This window comes from Chinchilla lanigera, unplaced genomic scaffold (genome assembly GCF_000276665.1).
Source record: "Chinchilla lanigera isolate Chin_1 unplaced genomic scaffold, ChiLan1.0 scaffold00088, whole genome shotgun sequence".
NCBI classification, from domain to species: Eukaryota; Metazoa; Chordata; class Mammalia; order Rodentia; family Chinchillidae; genus Chinchilla; species Chinchilla lanigera.
In genome coordinates this window covers 4,494,712-4,521,056 of record NW_004955489.1, presented here as the reverse complement: position 1 = coordinate 4,521,056, position 26,345 = coordinate 4,494,712, and the positions used below count along the sequence as shown (strand labels likewise).

General features: G+C 40.1%; 1 protein-coding gene across 1 annotated transcript in view; it reads left to right on the top strand.

Annotated features, from left to right (window-relative positions):
• Positions 1–26,345, top strand: part of LOC102028642 (melanoma-associated antigen 10-like) — a 109,084-nt gene that overhangs the window by 10,118 nt on the left and 72,621 nt on the right. The window contains exons 2-4 of the mRNA XM_013504453.1: positions 4,160–4,254; positions 9,320–9,431; positions 18,463–18,524. The gene's annotated coding sequence lies outside the window, so the exon portion shown is untranslated. The remainder of the gene's footprint in view (positions 1–4,159; positions 4,255–9,319; positions 9,432–18,462; positions 18,525–26,345) is intronic.

Sequence of the window (26,345 nt, the reverse complement as noted above, 5' to 3'; positions counted from 1 at the left end):
AGCAAACTGGAGGAATGGCAGCAAGCAGCTTCTTTCTCTGCTTTACTTTGTAAACAGGCTACCCCCACCTAAGGGGCGTGTAGCTCTCACATAATCTTTGCCCTCCTCTTTCACAGGCTCAGGATGTATACAAAGTAAGTATCCTGGCTTCCTGCTGAGTCACTTAGCCAAACCTCTAGACTCACCAAGTTGACACAATGTTTCAACCATAACAACTCATAATCCCAGCCTTGGACCATGAATCAATCATAAACTCTAGAAGCCTGCCCCATGACTGCATGAGGCTTTGGGAGGACATCCAGATACAAACCATGACACCAGATATTTTCTTACATGTTAATTTGTGAGTTACACCTGATGTGTTTTGATGGATCGCTTCATCAACAGTGTGCTTTCCTTCATTCTTAGCTGTCATATCATTTCAATTTAGACTTAGCAACAATAAGAAGAAGGCCCATTGCTGAGTCATGTATTTCTTGGCAACGTCTGTCTTTGCTATGAAAGACTGTAAAGCTTTCAGATTACATTACTTCTTGTAAGGGTTCAGTTTACTGTGCTCATTTTCTGTATGTCTGACATTGGCAAGTGACGAAGATGGAGGAGTTGCTCCTTTTTCTGGTTTTAGCTTATTCCCCCATCTATTCATGGGCAGTTTGAGGATGACACAGCACAGTGGAGGGTACGCTGAGGATGCACCTTGTTACACGATGCCGTTTTTTCACTTCTTAAAAGCAACACAACCTATTTTGAAATTAAGGTTTAATTTTAATGGTAGAGATTTTGGGAGAAGTGATATGTTCAAAAATAAAATATTGGCGTACCCAGTAAGTCCCAAATTAGAACAATTTCCATGAAAATTTCTTCAGTCTTCTTTAATAAAACATTTGCAGTATTCATACACAGAATCCACATTCTGTTGCTTGCCTCCCATTATGTTAATTTGCATAGGAGATATCATATGTTTTAATTTTGGTGTCACATGCTGATATTTTTAGATATGGCAAAATGAAGTTATTATTTGCCAGTAAAATAACTCATAAGCAAATTAGGTCATCAGTATTATCATTAACAAATATTATACATACATATTAGTTTGTGTCCATTGGTACAATCATCAAAAATAAATATACATTAACCCAGTGGTATAGGCAGGCATACAATGGAGTATGGCATATGGGCCACTGAGTGTTAGGAAAGTGCAGTTCTTTGGAAGGAGAAGATGTGCGTATGTCTTAGTTACTTTTCTCTCGTTTTTGAGACCAAATACTCAATGCCCAAAATTAAGGGAGGAAAGGTTTATTTAGCTGACAATTGTAAATGTTTCAGTCCATAATTGGCTGGCTCCAAGGTAGGGTTACACATGGCACAGGGGCAATAGCTCATGGCAGCAGAAGACAGCAAAATCAACAACCAAACCTTAACAGTGTCTTTCTGTCCTTTTATCCTCTATCCGGGCTCCCGGGATTAAACTGGTAACAATCCAAGTAGTGGACTGATCAAGCAATCACCCACCCTTAATCCTAGCACCTTAATCCCAGCATTGCACCATCAATTGATCACACACTCTATATTTAGCCACCTGTGAAAAAACTCTATGACCCCCATAGTGGCACATCTAGACACAAACCATAACAGTATATGAAGTGAGACATGGAAATGCCAAGGGCCCAAATAGTGATATAAGTACCAAGTATCAAGTGATAGAGAGGTTCAGCGAAGTCAGTAGTTGTTGAGGACAGGATTCATGAGACTGACTTCAAAGAGGAAGTAACCTTGAAGTAGGTATGGAATTTTTCCTAATAGTCCTGACTAAACCTATGATAATGCAGCATTAGTAAGAGCTCTGCAGAGAAACAGAATGACTCAGTTGTGTGTGTGTGTGTATTTTAGATTTATTTGGAAATTGGTGGTTATGGGAGCCAAAAAGTCCCACAATTTGCCCATCTGCAAGCTGGAAAATGAGGAAATCCAGAGATGTATTTCATTCCTGTTCAAAAATTCATTAGAGCAGAGCAAGTTGATGATCTGATACTTACTTTGGGTCTAAGTCATCACATCTGGGAACTGACAGCTTTAAGTTCTAGGGCAGTGGTGGTGAACCTATGGCACATGTGTTCTTGTGTTTTTCTTTTAAGACAAAAGATAGTAAGTTGTTTTTTCTATACTAAAACCTCAGTATTCAGATTTAACTGCAGTGTTGGCACTTTGCAATAAACAAGTGTGTTTTGGGTTGCAGTTTGGCACTTGTTCTCTAAAAGTGTCACCTTCACTGTTCTAGGGAAGAGAAGATGACTCTCCAACTGCAACAAAAGAGAAGAAATTCATCCTTCCTTCCCCTTCTATTCTATTCTGGAATTTAATGGATTGGTTAATGACTGCTTGATCTTTACTCATACTGACAATAGAGATATTATGTCTTTTGGGAAGACTGTTACAGAGATATCCAGAACAATGTTTTACCAGCTATTTGGGCATCCCTATACCCAGTCAGTGTTACATATAAAATCAACCAGCACAATCTTTTAAAACATTTTAAATAATACCAATCATTCTTCTGCTTAAATTTCTTGAAGCACATCCCATTAGCAACCAGAGGAGCATCCACTGTCCATTTTATGGCCTATAGGACATTCCATGATCAGGCCTCTGCCTACATTGCCAGTCATATCTCCTCCTCCTCCTCACATTTGCTCTGCTTCAGGCACTCTAACTTTCTCTTGGTTAAATATGTTAATGTTACTCTTCCCCTGAGGTCTTTTAACTTGGTGTTCTTTCTCTATGGCACCTACTTCCTTTGTCTTTATAGGTGGAGAGAATCCTTCTCATGACAGAGATTTCAAGTCAAATGTCACTTCTCAGTGAAGCTTTCTCTGACTACCAGCATTAGATTATGGGTCTGTGATACTAAATTAGTTCCCTGATTGGAATTAGCATAGTTCTGGGTATGACTGAATGGATTTACTGAAGACAGCAGCCCCACCCTGGGTGTGGGTGGCACCACCCAAAATACTTGTAGCCTGGATGAGATAAAAGGTAGAAGGCAGGTTTCTGCTGCTTGCTGCCTTCTACCTGCCACATCATGAACCATTTCTCCTTTGTGATACCCCTCTGGTATGCTGCCCTGCCTCAGAGCCAGCTAACTATGGACTGAAACCTTTGTTTCAGTGAGCTGAAATAAACCTTTCCTCCTTTCACTTGTGGGTGTCAGATATTTTGTCTTAGCAAGGAGAAAAGTAAGACAGAATTATACCCAGGGACACCCACAAATGTCGTTACTTATCTCCTAGGCATATCTCAATTCAATCCAGTTAGCAATCAAAATTAACTATCACAAGCAGTAATTGTTCTCTGCTTTTTCAGTTGAAGGGTTTTCAACTCAACAACATAGGGCTCAATTCAAACTGATTTATTGTTTAATGTGATTTATTACTATGTATTGCACATAGTCCAGAGGCCAGGTGGTTACACAATTGGTGATAGTAGCTTTGTAGCAATACTAACTAGGACTCATATTCTTTTCACTTATTCATTTTGCCATCTTTACCCCAGGCTTATCCTTTTATCTTGAAAAAGTTGCTTCCACGGCTTCAACAATACTATACTCTCAAGGCACCTCACAAGGCCTGAGTCTTTCTTTTTTTTTGAGACAGAGTCTTACTATGCAGTTCAGGTTGGCCTTGAGTTCCCTTTGTGACCCAGGCTAGCCTGGGACTTGCAGTGATCCTCCTGTCTTAGCTTGCCATGTGCTGGGATTGCAGGCCTTCACCACTGTGCCCTACCTGGGTGTGGTGGCACAGGCCTGTAATCCCAGCACTCAGGAAGCTGAGGCAGGAGGATCACTGCGAGTTCGAGGCCAGCCTGAGCTACAAAGTGAGTTGAAGACCAGCCTGAACTGCATATGTCTCAAAAAGACCAAAAAAAAACCAAAAACCAAAAAACCAACCACTGTGCCCTGATCTGTGTCTCTTTTTAAGGGTGAAGATATCTGTCTCAGAAGCCTCTTAGTATCTTTTCCCTCACATTTTACTGGCAAGGAAATCTGGTAACTAAGATATTGCGCTAGTCACATATAACAGTAAAGACAGGCAAAGTCCTTAGTCTTATGCAATAATTTTTATTGAAGTTGCTAAGGGACACTTTTCTTCTTTACCCATTTCAGAACATTGGCAAAAAGGACATATAGCATGCGGAGAGGAGTTGAAGAGAGAGGAGAGGGATGGGAAAAAAAGAAGAACAAAAATATATCATGTACAGGTACAAATTCACTATGATGAAAGTGATCATTATGGTAAATTTGCCATTATGCTAAATTGTACCAATAAACTTAATTTTAAAAGATAATCATTATTACGTTTAGGGCCTGGTTGAGAAGATGTGCCCTCAAGTCTGCTGTGATCTAGGCTTGCGAATATAGAACTCCAGAAGTAGGCAGGTTTATCCATTCAGCCATAGCAGTACTTAAGCCAAAAGAGCTTCCCTTCCATCTCCCAGGGGCAGAACCTCTATATGAGCATAGACCATCTAGAAGCCAAGAGAAGGCCAGATCTGAGCTTGATCAACTACAATTTTAGTATATGTGCTGCTGAAGTAGGCACAGAATTTGGTCATCTCATACCTACCAATTAGATGAGTCATTTCACAAGTAATGGAGCTTGCTTATTATTGAAATTTTATTTCATTAGAAAGTGAGAATCAATGAAGTAGTCCACCACAGTGACTTTTGTTCAGCCTAATTTGGCTTTGGACAATGATTTAGAATTGCTTTCTAGAAAGTTTCTCTGTGACACAAAGCCATACTTTAACATAACGTGAACAGGTGGGGAATATAAATGTATTTTGTTTGCATGTGTGCATGCATGATTCTTCTTTTTTTTTTTTGTCTTTTTTTTGTTTTTTTTTTCCAGTACTGGGAATCGAACTCACAACCTCACTCTTGCCAGGCAGGCGCTGTGCCGCTGAGCTAAATCCCCAGCCCTGCTTGATTCTTATCACTCAACTTTTCTTGCCACTAGTGGGGCTCCACAAGTGATGTTTCAGGTGATAATGACCATGTTGTTATCTAGAACTTCTGAAGTGACAGAATCCGAGGTTATATCTAAATCATATTTGAGAAAAGTGAGACTTCAGATCTGAAAAAATAGTACCAAATTTTAGGTCCAAGATGTGAGATGAGACTATTACTTGCATAACAAGCCTTAAGGGTCAAAGCTAGGATCACTCAAACTGCTTAGGACACTAAATAAAAATTGCCAAAGCAGATCCAAAAGAGACTGTGGATTAACTAGTGTTATAAACTCCTACCTTGTGATGGGGGTGAAACTGGCCTGCCTCTAATCTGTGAATATTTTTACATAAGTGTACTTTGCAAGGCTAAATATCTGTTGTATTGAACACAGACTCTTTGAAATCATAAAGGAGGATACACTCCCTACGTTGCTTGTATAATTCACTCTTTTGTATACGTGGATTGCCTTAAGCATGATTCTGATTAAGGTTGGGGATGTAGCTCAGTAGTAGTCCTTATCCAGCGTGTGTGAGGACATAGGATCAATCCCCAACACTGCCAAGAAAAGATACTGGTTAGAAAAAGCTTCTAAGTAGCTTTCACAACTGTACTGAGAGCTGTAGGACAGCTGTGTTGCTGGGGAAGTTTCTAGGTTGGCACTGTTCGCATCTTCCACAAGCTGGGAACTAGAATTGTGTAGGAAGATGTGAGAATATTCCTTCCATGAGTCTGTATTCCATCCTGGGGCTTAGAAATAAGGCTCACATGTTTTGCTTTTTACAGCCATTACATATCACATAAAATTCTACTACTTCAGTTTTCAAGGAGTGCCCATCATGTATACTCCAGAGAGTTTGTATTAAAATTGTTCACTCTGGTTTAAGTGCAACTAACTGCAGGATTGTTCAGGACATCCCATTCCCTCCAGCTCTTCCTGTTGAAATGCCCAGTAAGAATTACTTTGTGGAAACATCAGTAAATGAATTCTCGATTAAGATTGTGATTTCCTTTTACAATCATACAATAAAATAAATTTGTTATTTAGATACATCTTTCCAAAAGGATATCTTCTTCCAAACTTTAATATCACAATTGAAGGAGGTTGAGTGTTTATGTATCTTACATTGTGTAAATTTTATTTTTTATCTTTATTGATGAAAAATTGACAAAATTATGAAAGTGGTAGCATTTTAATTTTAATTCCTTTTTAAAAATAAAATAATACATTAGCTATCCTGCCCCACAGGGAAGAATATAATTGAGATACTGAATTCATTTCTTTGAGACAGAAATAGTAAGAGGTAATGGCATACTCTGACACCTTAGCTGCTTTTTAGAATCCCTGGGAGACTAGGCGGGTTGGCATAACAGTGTCACATTTTTGTTAGAAACAAATATTAGCCTCCTGTCATTTCTTTATCACAAGTTATTTATTTCTATAGTTTAAAATGTTTTTACATCCAGCTAATATAGGATCATCTTTGAGGTCTCTCAAGAAGCTTTGTATACATCATGGAGATATAAAAATAATATTATGTATTCTTTGAAAAACATTCAAATGATGAATCTCAACACCTTCAGAGTACAGGAGTGATTCAGTTAGGGATATGTTAAGATAGGAATGGATGGACACAAGATAGAATTAGTCATGGTTACGAGCTGGTGATGTCAATGCTGTGTCTACACTACTGCCCCACTAATTCTTTACTAAATATAATTGTGATAACTGCTATCATGAGGCCATTAGACCATGTACTACACCGTTCTGTAGTTATTGATGTGTCTCCCTTCCCCTTGGAAGTTTATGTTTTTTAATGGCATGTTCCATGTCTCATTCACTCCTCTAGTTGTTGCAGTATTAAAACTCAGTGTTGGCCCAAACATCATTGCTTTGTAAGAGATTCCTGTTTGCTAGGTAGAAGAAAGGGGAACATACTGCATTCATACTGTTTTTTCCCCAATGTCTGATTTGTCAAATCCCAAGCTCCATACTATGGTGGATGTGACTATTAATCCTGACTTGTCAACTTCACTGGATTAAGAAACACCTAATAGATTAGTAAAGCATGCTTCTAGGTCTTCATGGATCATGGAGGGGTGATCTTGAGTACTATATCTGGTCTCTAGTCCTTTTCTCTTTGGCACTGCTCCCCTGCTCTGTTCCCCGGCTGTCATGAATTAAGTAGCTTTGCTCTGTCATGTCCTTCTGCCGTAATGTTCCTGCCTTGGAACTAGCTGACCGTGGGCAGAATTCTCCTCAACTTGTAATCTAAATTAAATCTTTCCTACTTTAAATTGTGGGTGTTGGGTATTGTGTCTCAGCAATGAGAAGGCTAATAGAACTGAGGTGCTAAAAGTTTGCTTCATTTTTATTTGTTTTCTGGCAGATACATGCTCTTAACTTCAGTTATGGGTTTAATCGCACTGTAAACTGCATGTACGCAAAAGAAAGGTGCATGACTGTACATCTTTTCTTTTCTTTTTGTGGTACTTGGGATTGAACTCAGGGCCTTGTGTATGCTAGGCAAGCACGCTACCACCAAGCTACATTCCCAGCCCCTGCACACCTTTTCATTTCTTAACTTCTCTGTGTATTAGGCTGATATTTGAGGGCAGTCATAAGATGGATTCTGTTTAGATCTCCTAGATCTTTAGCGGGGAGAAGGGTGAAAACAACCAATTGTGTAAACATCCAATTTTCCAAACTCCTTCTGGCTCAAAATGTCTGAGGACATTGCTTTTGTGGGGTCTTGAGCTCTACTCTTGTTAGTGCATGGAAAGTTATTTCCTGCCCCAATTCCATTTTATGAGTTTCTGAAGTGAACAGCTGCCATCTTTTCTGAGAAATTTTTCTGTATTTTGTAATACAAATATTTATGCTGAGGGTGGGGTTAGGACAATAATTTATGTGTTCTAATGTAATAAGTATACCAAGTTCAAAAGGACTATTTCTGGGAATTTCATAAACAACAAAGGCAGAAGCTAGTGTGGGATGCTTTCCCTGTTACATTTTTTTAAGTATCCCTCCTCTGGCATGCATAGCACCAGGGGATCACCTCTCATGATCATAACTTTCCTGAGTTATCTACTGGGTACTAATATAATGTACAGTTTAAGAGAAGATGAGGCTTGGAAAACATACATTCTAAATTTAGATATTCCAATGAGAACATTCATTTCTTCAGAAGGATCTTGCCATTGTTCAAAATATGTTTTGAATTATCCCTACTTTAATAGATAATTAACTAGCCAACTAAGGACATATTTCCTATAGCTTCATTGTAAAATGCATGTCGAAGTGAGAACACTATTATTAACTTTCAAATGCATATTAGACTGAGAATGATTACCCGATTCAGCAGATTCAGTTGAGTCACTTTTAAATAGTTCAGAAATGAAAAATGGGCTCAGAGAGTGAGGCACTGCCTCCATTGAGGAGAAACAAATGAACCAAGGAATAAGCCTTTCTGCAGGCTCATCCAGATGAGTGACAAGCATGTTTGGAGTTCTGGCAGCACCGCTGGGATTGCTGCATGACTTCCTACAGAGAGGAAGTGGAGGCAAAGGCAGTCATCTCCAAAATTGAATGTCGGAGAAGAATGAGCCTCAGACACCATGAAAATTGTGGTGTGACCTCAGACACCACGAAAATCATGGTGTGACCTAGTTGACTAGTTTATTGACCAAACCTTACTCAGTGGGGTGAAGTCATGAAAGCATTTTCATTTCTCACAATAGTGACTTTCAAGCTCTTTCCTTAAGATTTCCTTTCCTGCTCATGGACAGAATCTCAAACAGATTCCTTCTGTTTGTCAGTCACTTATATTTTTAGTTTCTCTTTTCTTTTTTTTTCCTTTTCCTTTTCCCTTTCCCTTTCTCCTTTTTGTTTCTCTTTCCCTTTCACCTCCCCTGTCCCTCCCCTCCCCATCACTCCCCTCCTCTCCCTGCTCCTCTCCTCTCCTCTCCTTTCCTTTCCTCTGTCTCTCTATGTCTCTATGTCTCTGACTCTGTCTATCCTTCTCTGCCTACCTCTCTGTCTTTCTGTCTCTGTCTCTGTCTCTCTCTCTCTTTCTCTTTCTCTCTTTCTCTCTCTGTAATTTAAACTGGCTTTCATCTCACTGTGTTGGCCAGGCTAGCTTCAAACTTATGATCCTCTGCCTCAACCTTCCAAATGCTGTGATCACACGCCTGTGCCACCACACTCAGCAATCACTTATCTTTTTAAATGAACAATCTCAAACTAAAGTTAAAAATCTCAGTCAGCCAAAAACCAGAACTTGGGTCTTTTGATGTAATACTTCCATCTCTTTTCAGCTCCTGGCATAACCTAGTCTCTGAAGCATCCAATACAGAAGGTGGAACTGTTGTACACTCTGATCCCAAAAGTAGACACTGAGATGGGGGTTTGCAAGGAGGTGGTTTACTGGTGAGTATTCTTGGGAATGGATAGGAAGAAAAGGAGAGAGGTGGGACTGGGAAGAGGTAACTGAAGAGGCAATGCATCTTACTTGAGGTCTTGGCCAACCCTACGAAGAGCTCTGAAGCTGAGCTAGCCCTTTGGAGTTGTACTGAGCTGAGCAAAGTGGCCAGACTTTTTTACTTTGCAGTCACCAGTCATCAGATGAACCTCATGCTTCCTGAAAGGCAATACGACCTTAGGCAAGGGAGCATTTTTCACCTGAGGAAATATCCATATGAAGCTTCATTACAGTTTGGAATTTGACTATCCCCTAAAGGTCTATGTGTTAAAGATTTTATCCGCACGGTAGTAGTACTGGAAGATAGTGAAACCTTAAAGAGGTGGGCTTAGAGGGAAGCCTTTTGGTTACTGGTAAACTTCCCAAAGGGGATTGTGAGACCACAGCCTCTTCCTCTTCCTTTGTTCTCTGCCTTGTGATATTATTGTCCTTTTTTTTTTTTTTTTTTGGTTCCGGGAGTCAAACTCAGGACCTTGCATTTACCAGGCAGGCGCTTGTGCCACTGAGCTATATCCCTGGCCCTCTGGCTTGTGATGTTAATAGTTTTCTACAATGCCTTGTTATGCTGCCTCATTTGAAGTCCAAAGCAATCACTCATGTGCTGTATCCTTTAGAACTCTGAGCCAAAATAAACCTTCTCTCTTTATAAGTTCATTATTTCAGGAATTTGGTGATGATCATAGAAGTTTGACTAATACTGCATTATAACTGCAGACTGCTAACTGGCACCAGTTAGAGGATGGGGAATAAAGTATTGCCAAATGAAGAATTGGGCAGCACATCATAGAGTCCACTGACGGGGCAGAATGTTTCCTTCCTCCATTCCTGTAATGTCCTAGCTGCCTCCTCTTCCTTCTCTTATGATACTTCCGGCTTCGCTAGAGTCCTCTAGATAATGAAAGGCAATAGGCAACACTTTATATGACTGGAGCAGCCTTATTCTTACACTGGCATTCTCCAGCTGTGATGCAAGCCCCAACGCTGACTCTTTTCTAAAGTGTTTTTATGCATTCTCTGGAGATACCCCAGCATGAAGATATGCCATTGCACCATCTCCATCATAGGCTGTATATATTCTCACCTGATGCCCTTTGACTTCTCCTATTCCTGTTTTCTTGCTCATGACAGCATAACTGACACATACTTTCTTTTGAGATATCCCTGCTATGAAAGTTCCACGTCTTAGGTTCGACCTATTCAGCACTATACCATCAACCTTCTTCAGTGTTTATTGTTGAATATGAAAATATTTTTGCTCACCAAACTCCATACCAGCTGCTTCTTCAGTCATCCACATTAGCCTATCTTTCACCTTGACTTCCCTGTGTCATGAGGGACCAGATTCTATGTTATATAACTTCTAGGAGACACATGACAAGCTCCCAAGGCAATTTTGAAGTCTCCCTGCTTGGCTTGATACTACCCATCTGGTGCTAGTCATTGTGCTTAGAATGGTGCTTTTGAATAATTCATACACTGAATCCTAAGAAGCTGTCAATTAGGTAAAGTCTCTTGAGTTTTGAGGAATCATGTAATCTCCAGTGAATTTTTTAAACAATTGGGAATCATCCCCTTGAGAAGGACTCTTCTATTCCTGCATAGGTCTCATGCATGCTGCCTTCACAGAAATGGAAGTAAAGTTGTACACTTAGTGCCTGACTAACAAGGACCTTGTACTCTGCCATTCTTTTCCAATAGGGAGTCTAGGCTGGCCTAACTTTGTATATATGCGAACTAGATAGTGTCTGTACTGTACAATCTCAGTGTCTCTGAAAGGTACCACATGAAATTGGAATGCCCTTAGATATGCAGTATGTGATCAGTGGTGTCTTTTTTGTTTTGGGGTTTTTCTCCGGTACCGGGAACCGAACTCATGACCTTGCACTTGCCAGGCAGGCGCTTTTGCCGCTGAGCTAAATCCCCAGCCCCTAGATCAGTGGTGTCTTGAGTTGATGAAGACTGGTAAGTAGTTAGACCTCAGGGATATATATTGAAATTGTGGGAGTCCAAAAAGTTAAAGAACTCCATTGTGTTTTGGGCTTGTATGCAATGCTTCTTCTTCATCTATACAATTAAATAATAAGAGCTGTATTAGATTCATGAGGATGTTTGGAGGGCCAAATATAATGGCATGGATAAAAGTAATAGGTTAAAATATGAAAAAGAATATCATTATATATTCTTGCAATATTTGAACTATGCTGCACTGAAGATGAGAAAGAAGCCACCAATTTGTTAGGTCACTCTTTCTTGATGTTATTCTGGCTAGAATATAAAATCTCTAATGGTTACATAGTTACACCTACTGACAAAATTGAAAGGAAATTCTTTAAATCAGATCATTTTCCAGGAAGGCATAGAAGCTGCACATGGCACCAGTGGCATGATTTGCAACTAATAAGAGCCTGCACTATCTTAAAAAGTTACTTATTTGGAGCAGTGCTGCAGGAAATCTGATTTGAGATCACTGAAATGCCAGTAGATTAAGCGGCCTAGATGATTAAATGTAGTGTATAGATATCAAAAGCTGCAAGGATGAAGGGCAAGAACATTATTCTCATTCTGAGTAAGAACTGCTACACAGTGCTTTTCCTAGTGTAGTAGATGCTAATGAAAGCTCTATATTCGATTACATATTTCTGAAAACTCAGTAGCAGATCACACATGTGGAGAGAAGGGAGTTTGTTATCTTTAAGACTATCAGGTACTTTTGTTTGTTCGTAGAGTAAAATCCACTGAAAATGAAGCTCTAGAAGTTGTCATAAAATTCTTAGATTTGCAGCTATGTCTTCTAAAATTTTTTGTAGCCACATTAAACTAATGTATAACACTTTTACTGAATGTTTACTATGTTCTAAGCAACAGGAATTGAGAAAGAAAGAACTCGTAGAAGGATGAGGTGTTATTCTTTTGGAGTGTGTCTGAGCCTAGAGGAAATGTTCTGGAGATTTGGCAAGTTTAAGAACGCACTTGAAAATTTGTGAAAATGCAGATTTTCAGTGCTCGTCTTCAGAACTTGTTTCCAGAAAGCTTACAGCCCCGATATTTGAATCGCTAGCTGCCAAGAACACCAGGTGATTCTGATACACACTCTGAAAAGCACTGGTCTAGGGAAGCAACAAATATGTGCAAAGAACTGTGGTTAGAGGAGAGTTATAGAGCTAACAAAATTATGAAGAATGGGAAGATGACATGACTAGGAAAAACTGGGAGAAGTTTGTAAAAGACAGTATGTTTTGAATTAATCCATATGGAATGGATACTACTGCTAAGGAAGGTATGGTAAGATGAGACTGGGGAGAACAGGAGACAAGGCAGATAGAGGACATTCTAGGTGGGTCATTAACAACCAATAATGCACATACTGTGGGTGTGACAGTTTGACTTGATTCTGTCAACTTGATTGAATTGGGAGGCCCACAGGATTTTGTAGAAATTATTTCTAGATATGTCAGGGACAGTAAAGGAAATAGAGTACTTTGCGTTCCTTGGGTACTCTCTCGGGTGCCTCACACCTTGTACTCTGGCTCTGTTTCCTTGCTTTTCTTCCAAGCAGCCTCCACAAACTAAGCAGCTTTGCTCTACCACACACTTCCATCATGATGTTTCTGCCTTGGAGCCAGACAACCATGGACTAAATCCCTGGAAACTATGAGATTAGTTAAATCTTCCCCCTTTTAAAATGTTGAGTATTGTGTCTCTGCAAATGGCAAGCTGGGCAATGCAAATAATCTGATAAAATTAGACTGTAAAATTTCTGTAATATTTCAGTGAGGAAATGATAGAGACTGAATGTGTGTATTCCTCTCCCTATGCATATGTTGAAATCTTCACTTCTAATGTACCAAATATGAGGAAATGGGGCAGCTGGTATGTGATTAGGCCATGAAGGTGGAAGGCTCATGGATAAGATTAGTGTCCTTATACAGGTGTTTGTAGATAACTTCCACATGATAAATAGCTTCTTCATCCCTTGTTATGTGAGGATGCAGTGAGAAAGTCATCTCTGAACCAGAATGTAGGCCCTGACTAGATACCAAATCTGCCAGCATCTTACTCTTGGGATCTGTAGTCTCTAGAATTGCAAGAAATAAATTTCTGTAATTTAGAAGGCTATCAAGTCTAAGGCAGTTTGTTGCAGCAGCCCAAATAGACTAAGACAGAATTAGTACTGAGAAGTGGAGGTGCTGATGTAATGAATACTTAAAAATTAGAAAGTACTCTTAAAATTGAGTAATGGGTAGAGGCCAAAAGAATTTGGAGCAGCAGTCTAGAGAAAGGCCACATTGACATCAATAGACTGTAAAGCAATTCTGTTTGGCCTCAGAAAGAAAAGAGAAAAGTAAGGAAAGCCTCTATTTTAGAAGACATAGTTGCAAATCTAAGAATTTTATGACAACTTCTAGAGCTTCATTTTCAGTGGGTTATTAGAAAATAATTTACTATAAACAAAATGTTATTAAAAATATGGACAATTAAAGTCATTTTGATGAGATCTTAGATGGAAATGAGAAAAGCGACTGGACACTCAATGAAAGAAATCTTCATTAAAAAGTGGCACGTGAGGCTGAATTGTATTCATGTTTGAGTTTTTTAGGAAGTACACCTTGCAAACAATGAAATTTCATTCTTAGCTAAAGCTATTTCTAAGGAAAGTACTGAACATGTGACTTTTGCTTCTCCTGAGTGCTTCTAATTAAATGCAAGAAGAGAAAAATAAAGAATTGCTAAGTAAAAAAGGAAGCAGAAATTAAAGATTCAAAAAATTCTCACTTTATCAATATTGTAAAAACTGAGAGAGCATGTTCAAAAAGGAAAATTAAGGGTGTGGCTAAGCATCCTGTTGCTAAGTAAATGAGTATGGGTGTAATCAGCTGCTCCAGCAGGAAAGCTGCCAGTCTGAACTGAAAGAAGACAGGAAGAAATTGAAGAAGATTGTTACAGTTCTTTTTTTTATTTTAAAAATAAAACGAGGTAAACATTAACAGACAGACAACTGTTTACAAAATAGCAACAGAACAGTACAGACAATACAGAGTTACAAACAAAGTGGTAGAGAATTAACAGTGCTTGTTGTATTACATATTGACATCTTCAATTATATTTGACAGGATGGGACTATGAGATCACAGAATTGTTTGGATGAGAGAATGTGTGATATTTCTTTTATTTTTTTTATTTAGTCTTTTATTTTAAGATGGGTCGTCCTATGTTACCCACATTGGTCTCAAAGTTTGGGATCAAGTGATCTTCTTCCATTGGTCTTCAGGGTGCATGGGACCACAGATGTGTACTACTGTGGTCAGCTTGAGCTGCTGGTATGTTAGCGACTACTTAGAATAAAATGAGAAATAAGATTATTTATAATAGTCACCCAAAGAATCATATACAAAAGAGAGCAGGAAATCTGTCCATATACTATAGAGCAAGAATCTAGCTGAGGGCCTGGATCCCACAATAATGTCATGCATGAGTCCAGCTGAAGACTTAGAGCCCATAACAATGACTCCCACGAATCCAGCTTGAGGTCCAGTGCCCACAACAACATCTCATGCAGGGCTGTTTCACGGATCTGTACTGGGAAGGCCCAAAGATCAGTGGTGGAATCTAGAATGTCTGTGCCAGCAGGATGAATAATCTGTGCTAACAGGCTGAGGGATCTACACTGGAGCCAGGAAGTGATGTGCAAAGTAAGAACCAGAGCTCTCCTAAAAAGTACCACAGCCATCCTCAACAACAGTGAGGACTGAAGCTCCTCTGATGGTGAAGACAGTTGAGTTCCCATCAAGAAAGCCAATACAGCAAGCTTCTCCAGAAGACTGGCAGTGCACCATCTTCCCCTCCAGAGCCAGGAAACGATGCTCAGAGTGAGGAACAGAGCTCTCCCAAAGTGAACCAAAGCTATTCTCAGTGACACCAAGGTCCTGAGCTCCTTGGAGGATGAAAACAGCCAAGTTCATCAGGAAAGCCAGCACAACAAGCTCCTCCAAAAGAAACAACAGCTCCTTACAGCTTCTACCAGCTCCCAACCGCTTTTCTCTGCTCCTAACAGCCTCTCTTGCTCTTCTCCAGTTCTGCCTCTTATGCTGCCGGCAACAGTCCTCAGGTGGGCCTCGCACACCCAGAACCACACTTACTCAGTTCAGCTGGAGGTTATAAGTTGACCACCAGTTGTCAATCCACCACAGTTTTGGAGCCTGAAAGTGCAAGATCAGCTGGCTGGTTGGCTCCACAACATGAAGAATGGTATCACATGACGGGAGTGCATGCAGTAAAGGCTGTGAGCAATCAAATGGCGAGAGAGCAGGAAGTAAGAGAGGATGGGATCAGGCTCACTTCTACATAGCAACACACTTTTGTAGGAATTAACCTTGTCTTGTAAGAACTACATTAATTCCTGTTGAAGGTGGTACCATTGTAATTTCATTCTCTCTTAAAGACCCCATCTCAGTACTGTTACTCTGAGCACCAAGCTTCAAACACATGAATTTTTAGGGGCACACCCAAACAGTATCCAAACCATAGTTTGAACTTCTGACTGTTTTGGTCAGTGCATCTATAGCATAGCTTATCCTCTACAGAGACTTCACATGTGCTTATAGATTGTGTCTTACCCTCTTATTGTTCCTAAAATCTTGTTAGCAAGCTGAGCTACCATGCTGGAGATGGCCTCATGGCAATCACCCTCTCTCCAGTTAACCTGGCAGCAAACTGCAAGTATATGCATGAACCTCAACTGAAGTAAGCCAAACTGGATCCAATCAGCAGAAATAGCCAGATTAGTTTAACCTAAACAGATGACCACAGAGCTATGAATGCTATAAGTAACTGTGGCTTTATGCTACTACATGTTTGCAATGGTTTGTTATTCAGCTGAACGAATACAAATGCCAAGAACATGATTTAGTCAGTTTATTCAGGATTCTCTACAGTTAGTAGGAATGACCTCATGAAGGACAGATGTATAAAAGCATGCAAATTATCAACACACTCAAGAGCAAGTCTGATAGGTAGCAAAGGTTATTATCTGTGAATTTTCTCCTTTAGGATGATTTTTATTGGAAGCTAAATTGTACTGGGTTCCCAGAGAAAGGAAAAAGAGTAGGATATTGTTTCCCAAAGCAGCAAACTCAGAGGCTCCCTTCTCAAGATGGGTCACATTTATAGGACCATAGTATACATTGGAAGTGCCAAGAACTTACTTAGACCAGCCTCCTTCGGCGATTCCAAATCTGCTCAATATTCAGACTGATTGATCTTCTGCACTGTGCTAATTTCTGAGTCAGTTGTGTTTACTAGGTGTCTGCCTCTTTCTCGAATACCTCCACTCTCTGATAAGTTGCAACATGCTCAGCACTGGGATGTTACTTCTCACTCTCTCAGATATCCTGACATTCTGTGGCTATCTAAACTTTTGTCCACTACTAGACTTTAACATTTTCCCAATCACTAACCTCAATGAAAGCTATCCTCTAGTGATTTTGATTCCTACTTATCTTAGTTACTTTCTTGTTGATGAGACACTATACCCAACACCCAAAATTTAAAAGAAGAAAGATTTATTTCAGCTCACAGGTTGTAGAGGCTTCACTCCATAGTCTGCAAGCACAGAAGCAGGGAGGGCAGAATGGCAGAGGAGCATTGCACACGAGAAACAGTCCATGGCAGAGCAGGCAGGAAGCAGCCAGCAGTAAGCAGAAGCAGGAGCAGTCGCAGCAAGTTTGCTTTTCCTTTTTATTCCATCCAGGCTACCCACCTTTTTGATTGTGCCACCCACACCCAGGTGGAGCCTTTCCATTGTTCACACCCAGAGTTATGCTAAACCAATCGGTAGACTGATTTAGTACCACACATCCTTAATCCCAGTATCACAAACCCTAGATCTAGCCAGCTCTGCAAAGCCTCACCTATGAACACATGAGGTTTTGAAGGGATATCTAGATACAAGGCATAACACTACTTATGCAGAAACAAATGAGTGCTGGCTGCTTCTTATCTACCATCTTGAAATTTTTCCTTACATATGTGTCATAATAAAAAATTACTTGAGAAATTTCATAGACATTAGAATTCTAAAATGATAACTTTAATTTGAAATGTCTATCAGTAAACTACTGAAAAGGGTAAGATTATTTTGTTATGTTTATACTTGTTTTCCATTCTTATCAGAATGTGATTTATAATTTTGGCTAACTAGATTAATATGCATTAGTTAGAACTTGGAAACATTTTGCTTGCTAGATTTGCAAGATTGCTCTTTCAGGCATTTGAAGTGTATATGACAAATTTATTAAGTTTCTAAATGTGTTTAGCATAAAAGTAAAGAAAAACAGGTCTTAAGAGTTAAAGAGGAAGTGAAGGAGGATATTTTTATGAAAATACTAGGCTTATAAACAGAACTATAGGTTTTTAAGTTGAACTTACAAGGTTAAAGTAAAATTTGGTTGTAAATGTAGCACTGAAATTAGTGAATGTTAATGTAATCACAAACAGTATTACACAGCTGTATTCTCTCTCTCACTCTACTGCATCAACGTTCTTTTTTCGTTTTTGCTGTTTTTTTTTTTTTTTTTTTTTTTGTACCAAGAATAGAACGCAGAACTTTGTGCTTGCCAGGCAGGCAGTTGTGTCACTGAACTAAACCTGCGTACTTCACTAGCCTTCTTTCAGGTCTCTCTAGTCTGCTTCACATCACCACCACCAACATACGTAGCAACTCAGTTCATAAACTCAGTTTGTTCTACAATTTTGGAAGAGATGGTCACATTTGTTTTGTGTGGGGAAGATGGCCATGGTTATTTTTCTCACCTGATGCAGAGTTTGCAAACAATAACAAAATTTTGCCAAAAGCTTCCATTTGCAAACAAAGGTATTCTGTAAACTGAAGTACCACTGTATTTAGTAAGTTGGTCCCTCCTGCTTGAAGATGTCTATGAACATTCTCACCTAATTAACTCTTTCTCTTCTTTCATATCCCAGTTACAGCTTCAAAGACCCTAACTGAAGTCAAGTCTCTTAGTACATACTCCTGCATTAAAGGGGTAAGAGGTTGCCGGCTGCTATTGTTATTATTGTTGCTGTTACCATTTTTATTTTATTTCATACTTTTCCTTCTTAGCACTTGTCTAAGTCATAATTCTCCATGTTTTCTATAACTCTACTCTCTCCCTCCCTACCCCCCCCTTTGCTCCTTTCTAGCTTCCCTCCCTTTTCCTTCCTCAAAATTCCATCAGTAGAAGGACCCCTCTTCCTTCGTTCCTTCCTTTCTTCCTTCTTTCCCTCCTTCCTTCCTTTCATCCTCCCTCCCTCCCTCGCTCTGTTCCTTCCTCCCTCCCTTCCTCCCTACCCTCCTAGCTTCCCTTTCTTTTCCTTCCTCAAATTTCCATCAGTGATAGAAGGACCCCTCCTCCTTCCTCCCTCCTTCTCCTTCTCCTTCCTTCCTTCCTTCCTTCCTTCCTTCCTTCCTTCCATTCTTCCTTCCTTCCTTCCCTCTTTCTTTCCCTCCTTCCTCCACCCATTCTTCCAAGCTTCCCTCCATTTTCTTTCCTCCAGTTTCCATCAGTGGCATGAGGATCCCTCTTGCCTCCCTTCTCACCCCCTCCTGCTGTTCCCCTCCGTCTTTCCTCTCTTCCTCCCAGCCCCCAGAGAGCACACAGACACATTCATAGATTCGCAGATGTAGGTGTTATTGCACCATCACTTGAAAGTGTTGGTGTAAGATTTTGCGACTACATAAGCCCCTCAACTGTGGCGCCCAGACTGTGAACCATGTTGCAGATTGTAGGGCGGCTTGTGGCCTCTTAGGCCCTGAGACTCTGGGATTTTCCTCTCTGAGCCTGAGGGTCCCTGGTCTTGTCAGGCCCTCTTCCGGCCCTGCTTGGCTAGGTCTCGCTTCTGGCCTCTCTTGGACTCTAATTTTGGGAGGGGAATGTGGGGGGCTCTCTGGCGACCTCCATGTGCCTCCATGGACACGCTTCTGCTCTGGCGCACCTCCCCGCGTTTTCTCATGCTTTTGGCACCACGGGGCAAAACCCGCTGCTGCTTCCCCTCTCTTCGGGTCACCAGCTCGAGTGGGACCATCGGAGGAGTAATTTTCTTCAATGTCCGGGCTCTCTTGTCCCTGGTTGATTTCCGGGTTACCTGGAAGGACACAGGGAGATCACAGAAAAGCACTGGTTTGGCAGGGGGAATGATGGGAACAGGGGCTTCATGAGAAGGGCTACAGTCTGAGGACCTTAAGGGCCTTAGGAGGGTTGTCAAGGGAACAAGGGGAGGAGCTAGGATGATCTACTCACCTTGTCCTGAAATTTAGGGGCTGAGATCGCCCTTCTCTTCCTTCTCAGGGGTGTTCTTGGTTCCCTGTTTTCAGTAGCTCTACGCCATCCCCAGTTCCTAGGTGGATATCTCGCCATGCTTCCTAGCAGAGCTCCTCCCAGTAGTCTGCTCCAGGTGGGCCTGATCTCCCTTCATATACCTGCCCCTAAGGTTGCCATGCCTTTGGGCTTTCCTTGCTCAGCAAGGCACCAGCCAATGGTAGCCCTGAGTGGACAGAGAGACTATGACATTAGGGAACACCATCTGGATGGGTCCATGGGGAAGGGGAGGTATGGTGAGTCCAACATGGTATGGTTAGAAAAGGGAGAAAATTACTTCGTGATCCTACAAAGCTTTCCCAGACTGGTCTCCCACCCCTTCTATCTACCTATGCTCAATTTTCATGGATTGCATTGCAGGGAGAGGGTCTTTCCTCCACTCTATTCCTAAGGCCACCCCCATTCAGTGGTACACTTTGTTTTGACCCTTTCTGTACCATCCCTTAATTTGTGTCTTACCTGATATTTTCTGCTAGCCCCAGTCACATCTAAGACTATGTGGAGATGTGCACAGTCCTTCCCTTCTACAAATTTCTCTTATGCTCTTTGAAGATTACTTACTACTTGGCTCCCACCAGAGCATTCTCTTCTACTCTACTCCCTCTCTCGGGGGTCCACTGACATTCCCTCAGGTGTTGTTTTCCAGTCTGCAATCATTGCCTTTAGGCTGTCAGACTTCAGCAAATAGACTGGCTCCGCTAGCTAACCTAGTCACCTTTAACATTGAAGAGCCCTGCTTACCTCAGTAGATGTACTACCTAGACTCGAGGTTTAACAGTTGTCTTAGTTACTTTTCTAGTTGCTGAGACAAAATACCCAACACCCAAAGTGGAAGTGGGAAAGATTTATTTAGCTCACAGTGTGTGGCAGTTTCAGTCCCTAATCAACTGGCTCCAAGGCAATATGGTGTGGCAGAGGGGCAGCCATTCCTGGTGGTGGAAGATACCAAATACAAAAAGAGGTGGACAGGAGCCTCTTTTTATCCTTTATATTGTATGCAGGCTACCTATCCTAGGGCAGGTGTAGTACTCACACCTATAATCCCAGCATTAGACCATGAATCAACCACAAACTCTAGATTCTGTTGCCTCTGATAAGGTAGACCCTCATGATGCCATGAGGCTTTGTGGGGACATCCAGACAGAAACCATAACAACAGTGTAAGAGAGATGAGACAGGTTATCGTGTTTCAGAAGTTATATGGGATAATTGCATGTTCCATACATTCAAAAACAATCTAAGACTGATTAATTCATAAAGCACAGTAGGGTTGGGTTGCATTGTATAACATTGTTTTTGAGGTTCTATTCAGTGTAACAAATTTTTGTTTTATTTTGTTTTGTGTTTTGCCTATAAAAGGGACCTCAAAACTCTAAATGACAGAAGTAATAACATATAGGAGGCAATCCCATAATTAATGAATGATGACTGATTTCTCAAATTCCATCATGATTGTGTGGAGACTGATGTCAGTCTCAATTCATAAGCCTTGCTTAAAACAAGATACAGGATCCCCCTACTCACTCTGTAACTAGCTGCAATCCAAGAACACTGAGATGTCTAGCCCCTGGTCTAAGGCCCTTTGGGGCTAAAAGTGTATTAAGCATCCCAGCTCTCAAACTTTATAAACCCTAGAATTCCTCCATGTGACAGATATATGCAAGTTTCTGCCTTAATGTCTGGGGTCCTACAACAGAAAAAAGTCCAGGTTTTGGTCTTACAACTTTCCTGGAATACAATTACAGTAATGAACAGGTGGAACAAGGCTATATTCAACTATTTTGTACTCCTGTCGTACATATCTGTCCTTACATATCTTCTTCTTTCTATCAAGATGCCTTAGTCTCTAAGCAATAGAAAAACTAACTGAACTGGAGTAAATAATAAGGGGATGTACTATCTCAAGCATTAAGAAGTCTTGAGGTAACATGACTCTGAGGTAATATAACAAAGTGACTCAAAGACTTCTGGAACCTAGATGGCTTGCATCATTTTATCTCCCATTTTCCAGAATTCTCCAACCAACTTTACCTTTAATGCCATATGCCAGAATTGCCTCCTTCTCTCAGCACTAATGCAGTCACTAACAAGAAGACTAGAACCACCACCATCAGCTCAATTAGTCAAGTTCTACCTGCCAAGGTAAAGATGGGCCTGGCTTTTACTGAAGCATATGGGTACTTGATTTGGAGAACAACTATCATTATTTAAGTAAATGAAAAGGTGGTATTGCTCTTGTGGTGCAATCAGCAGTGCTACATGCACCTTCTGTAGCCAACTTAAAAATTATTTCTCCATTTTTTCCTCACTATCCTGCTCTTTTTTGTTTACCTTTGCAGTTCTTTTAAATTTTGAAAACTATATTATCTTTAAACTTATTTATTTTATTTTCCCTCTAATATAATGCAAGCTTCCTGTGGGAAGTGAGTTTGAGGACACCCAATCAATATTTGTTGACTAATGTCCTACAAAAGCTTCTCAAAATAATCTTTGTAAAAATATATTCTGGAAAGACAAAGATAGCAATAAGGATGATAGTTAAGATTGTTTGTGTTGGGGCTGGGGATTTAGCTCAGCGGCAAAGCACCTGCCTGGCAAGCGCAAGGTCGTGAGTTTGGCTCCCGATATCGGAGAAAAAACAAAAAAGAAATTGTTTGTGTCAACATACTGGCTTGTTACGCACCCACGGAGTTGGTGGAGCATCCTTCTGGATGAGTTCGTGTGGGTCATAGAGGCATGACCTAAAGTCCTATATATGATTCCTTGTCATCCTTCTCTGGTGCAGCTCCCCTTCTCTGCTTCCTCCCAGCTGGCATCAGCTAAATATTTTTGCCCCTCCAAACCCTCTGCCATGATGCTTCTGAATTGCACCAGTCAACTGTGGACTGACTCCTCTGCAACATGAGTTAAATTAAATTCCTTCTCCTTTAAGTTATGGACATTGGGTATTGTGTTTCAGCAACAGTAAAGCTGATGAAAACAGAAAATTGGCACCAGAGAAGTGAAGTCACTGCGGTGACTATACCTGATCATATAGTTTAGAAGCCTTTGAAACTATTTTATGGAAGGAATTTGGAAAGATTTGGAGATGTGGGCTAGAGAAGTCTTATAGTGTGGTCAGCAAAGCATGGTAGATGATGCTGACTAGAGCTTTGAAGACCAGAATGTGTATAGAAATTCAGACAGTAAAGGCCAGGCTCAGGAAATTTCACCTGGGAACAAGGATTTCAATGGTAGCTGGACTGGAGCTGATGTGTTATACTCTGGCAGAAAATTTGTCTACATTTTGCGCGTGTCCTGAACTTTACAAGAGTTTGGGATTCAAGGTGGTGGACTAATTGAACTGGTTGATAAAATATCAAAGGTGCCCAATATTCAGGTTGTTGTATGGGTACTGCTGACCACTTTTAGCTCCATTTATAAAGAGAATCAGAGCAGAAAAAAGAAAAGAAGAAAAACATGTCTTAGCACAGATAGAGCCATATATAAATTTTGGGCCAAAAGAGATGTGATTGCTGAAGAGATTAGTGTCATTTAAAAGAAAATAAATACTTTGTACAGACAGAGACAAGAAGAAAGGTACCTTCATGGTATTTCAGAAATCAGGAAGACCCCCACTTTTTAAAGTATCAAGGGTGGAAATGTATAAATCTTCCATTTGAGAAGAGCGTCCCTGGGGTGAGTGCTCAAGAAGAAGCTCCTAGGGAATTGGTTTCCTGAAATTTATTTCACCATGATCAGCCACCCAGGGACTCAGAGGCTCCTGCTACCACGATCCATGCAGGCCTGCTGCTTCTCTAACTAACAGCAGACCATGGCATTGTTCATATGATACTGATTTTGTCAGCAAACGGGATGAAAACATTGTGGAGTCAGAGGCCTCAACCCAGATTTCAAAGGAAATCCTGGTAGACTAGGAAATGAGATCCTCAGAGGGCAATAAATGAAGCTGAGGGAATGATGCAAAAAGTGCAGTGGAGATTCCTGGAAGTCAGAGATGCCAGGAAAGTGAAACATTAACTAACGGAAGCTGCAGGCTGTGATCAGAGCCAGGCCAAGAGAGAGGTCCTTTGAGCTGCAACCAGCAAGGCCAGAAGGATAGGGCCTCTCAAGCCCTTTGTTTTCTTTTTCTTATTTTTAATTTTTATTATTGCATGTTTTTTAGTTTTCTAATTTAAGTTTCTTGGTAGAGTTTAGGTATATACCATGACCACATTCTTGTAGGGAATTTGTATCTGTGCATGATATATGTTGTTTCCTCTTTTTCCCTCATTCCCACCCCCTCCTTTCAAACTCCCTTCACCTCCCTATTCACAAAGGTGTTTAATTTTATCCTTTTTCTCATTTATTTCGTTCTCTTCCTTCCTTTCCCCTCTGCCTCACTAGTTTCCTTTTCCTTTTGGACAATTTCTTCCTATTTTGCAACATCTTTTGCAATTTTTTTTCTTATTTATATTTTCATTTTCTCACACCAGAGCGATAATGTGATATTTACTTATGTGTGTCCAATTTATTTCACTTTTAATTATGGTCTCAAGGTCCATCCATTTAGCTATAAATGTCTCAATTTTATCTTTCTTTATGGCTGAATAATATTCTATGTAAGAAATACTATACCTTTTTTATCCATGCATCAGTTGTTGGGCATTGGGTTGTTTCCAAGATTTAGCTATTACAAAATGTGCTGCTATAAACATGGGTGCACATATATCTCTATGGTATAATGCTTTTAACTCTTCTGGGAAGATACCCCAAAGGGGAACAGCTGGGTCAAACTGAAACTCTAGTTTTAAATTTTTGAGGCCTCTCCTCATTGATTTCCTAGCCTGCACTCCCACCAATGGTGGATAAGTGTTCCTTTATCACCACAGACCTGCTACCATGCGTTATGAGCTATTTTCTTGATAATAGCCATTCTTTCTTGAGTGAGATGAAATCTCAGTGTTGATTTAATTTGTATTTCTTGAATGACAAGTGATATTGAACTTTTTCCATATATTTATTTGACATTTGCACTCCTTCTGAGAAGTGTCTATTCATCTCATATGCCCATTTTTGGATTGGGTCATTGAATTTGTAGGGTCTTTGAATTTCTAATTTTTTTCATTTCTTTATATGTTCTAGATACTAGTGTTTCGTCGGAGGAAGAGCTAGCATAAATTTTTTTTCACTCTGTGGGTTGTCATTTCTCTCCACTGATGATTTCTTTTGCTGTGCCAAAGCTTTTTAGTAAGATGAGATTGCAGTTGTTGATTTTTTGTGATAGTTCTGTGCCATAGGGGTGTTGTTCATAAAGTCTATGCTTACATTTTTGTCTTCCAGAGTTCTACGTATTCTATTTTTCAGCAGATTTAGTGTTTCTGTTTTAATATTTAGATCTTTGATCCCCAAAACACCACCAAAAGACTTCTAGATTTAGCAACCAAGTTCAACAGACTTTGGATACAAAGTCAGCACTCAAAAGTCAATAGCATTCCTGCACACAACAAACTCACTGGTAGAGAAACTGGGGAAACAATATGTTTCACAATGCCTTTGAAGAAAAACATAATACTTAGGAATCACTCTAACAAAGGATGTATAATATCTCTACATTGAAAACTAGAGTGAAAAGGCAGATTGAAAAGAATACCTCAAAAATGGAAAGATATCCCTTGCTCTTGGGTAAGAAAAACCAACATAGTGAAAATGGCCAAACTCTCAAAATTGCTATACAGGTCTGGGGATATAGCTCAGTGGCACAAGTGCCTGCCTGTCAAGAACAAGGTCCTCAGTTTGATTTCTGTTGCCAAAAAAAATTTAAAACTCCAAAATTGCTACACAGATTTATTGCAACCTCAATCACAATACCATTAGCATAACCTCACAGAAGAGAAAACATTACTAAAATTCACTTGGAACCAAAAGAGACACAGAATAGTAAAAGCAATTCTGGGCAGCAAGGGCATGGTAGAGGGTATCATAATCCCTTATTTGAAATTATACCACAGAGGTACTCTGATCAAAACAGCATGGTACTGGCAAAAAACAGAACAAAATAAAACAAAACCTGACCCAAGGATCAATGGAACAGATTGGAAGCTGTGAAAACAACTCCAAATGCACTCAACCACCTGATCTTTGACAAAACAGCCAAACACATCCACTGGAAGAAAGGTAGCCTCTTTAATAAATGGTGCTGGAAAAATTGGCTTTCCACATGCCGGAGACTAAAAATAGACCCATGTCTATCACAATGCACTAAACTAAAATGAAAATGCATCAGTGATCTAAATGTTAAAACAGAAACACTAAATTTACATATTTTCACTATGTAAAGATTACATTTATTGTGGGGAGATTGTGCATATACAAACACATCTTAATTTTTTATCCCTGCTTCCTTCCCTGCTCCCCCCAACTCTTCTTCCTCTCCCCATTTGTAAAAGCACTATTTATATTTTTTCCTCAACTATTTTTTAAATCTTTTTTTATTTTAAAGAGAAAAAA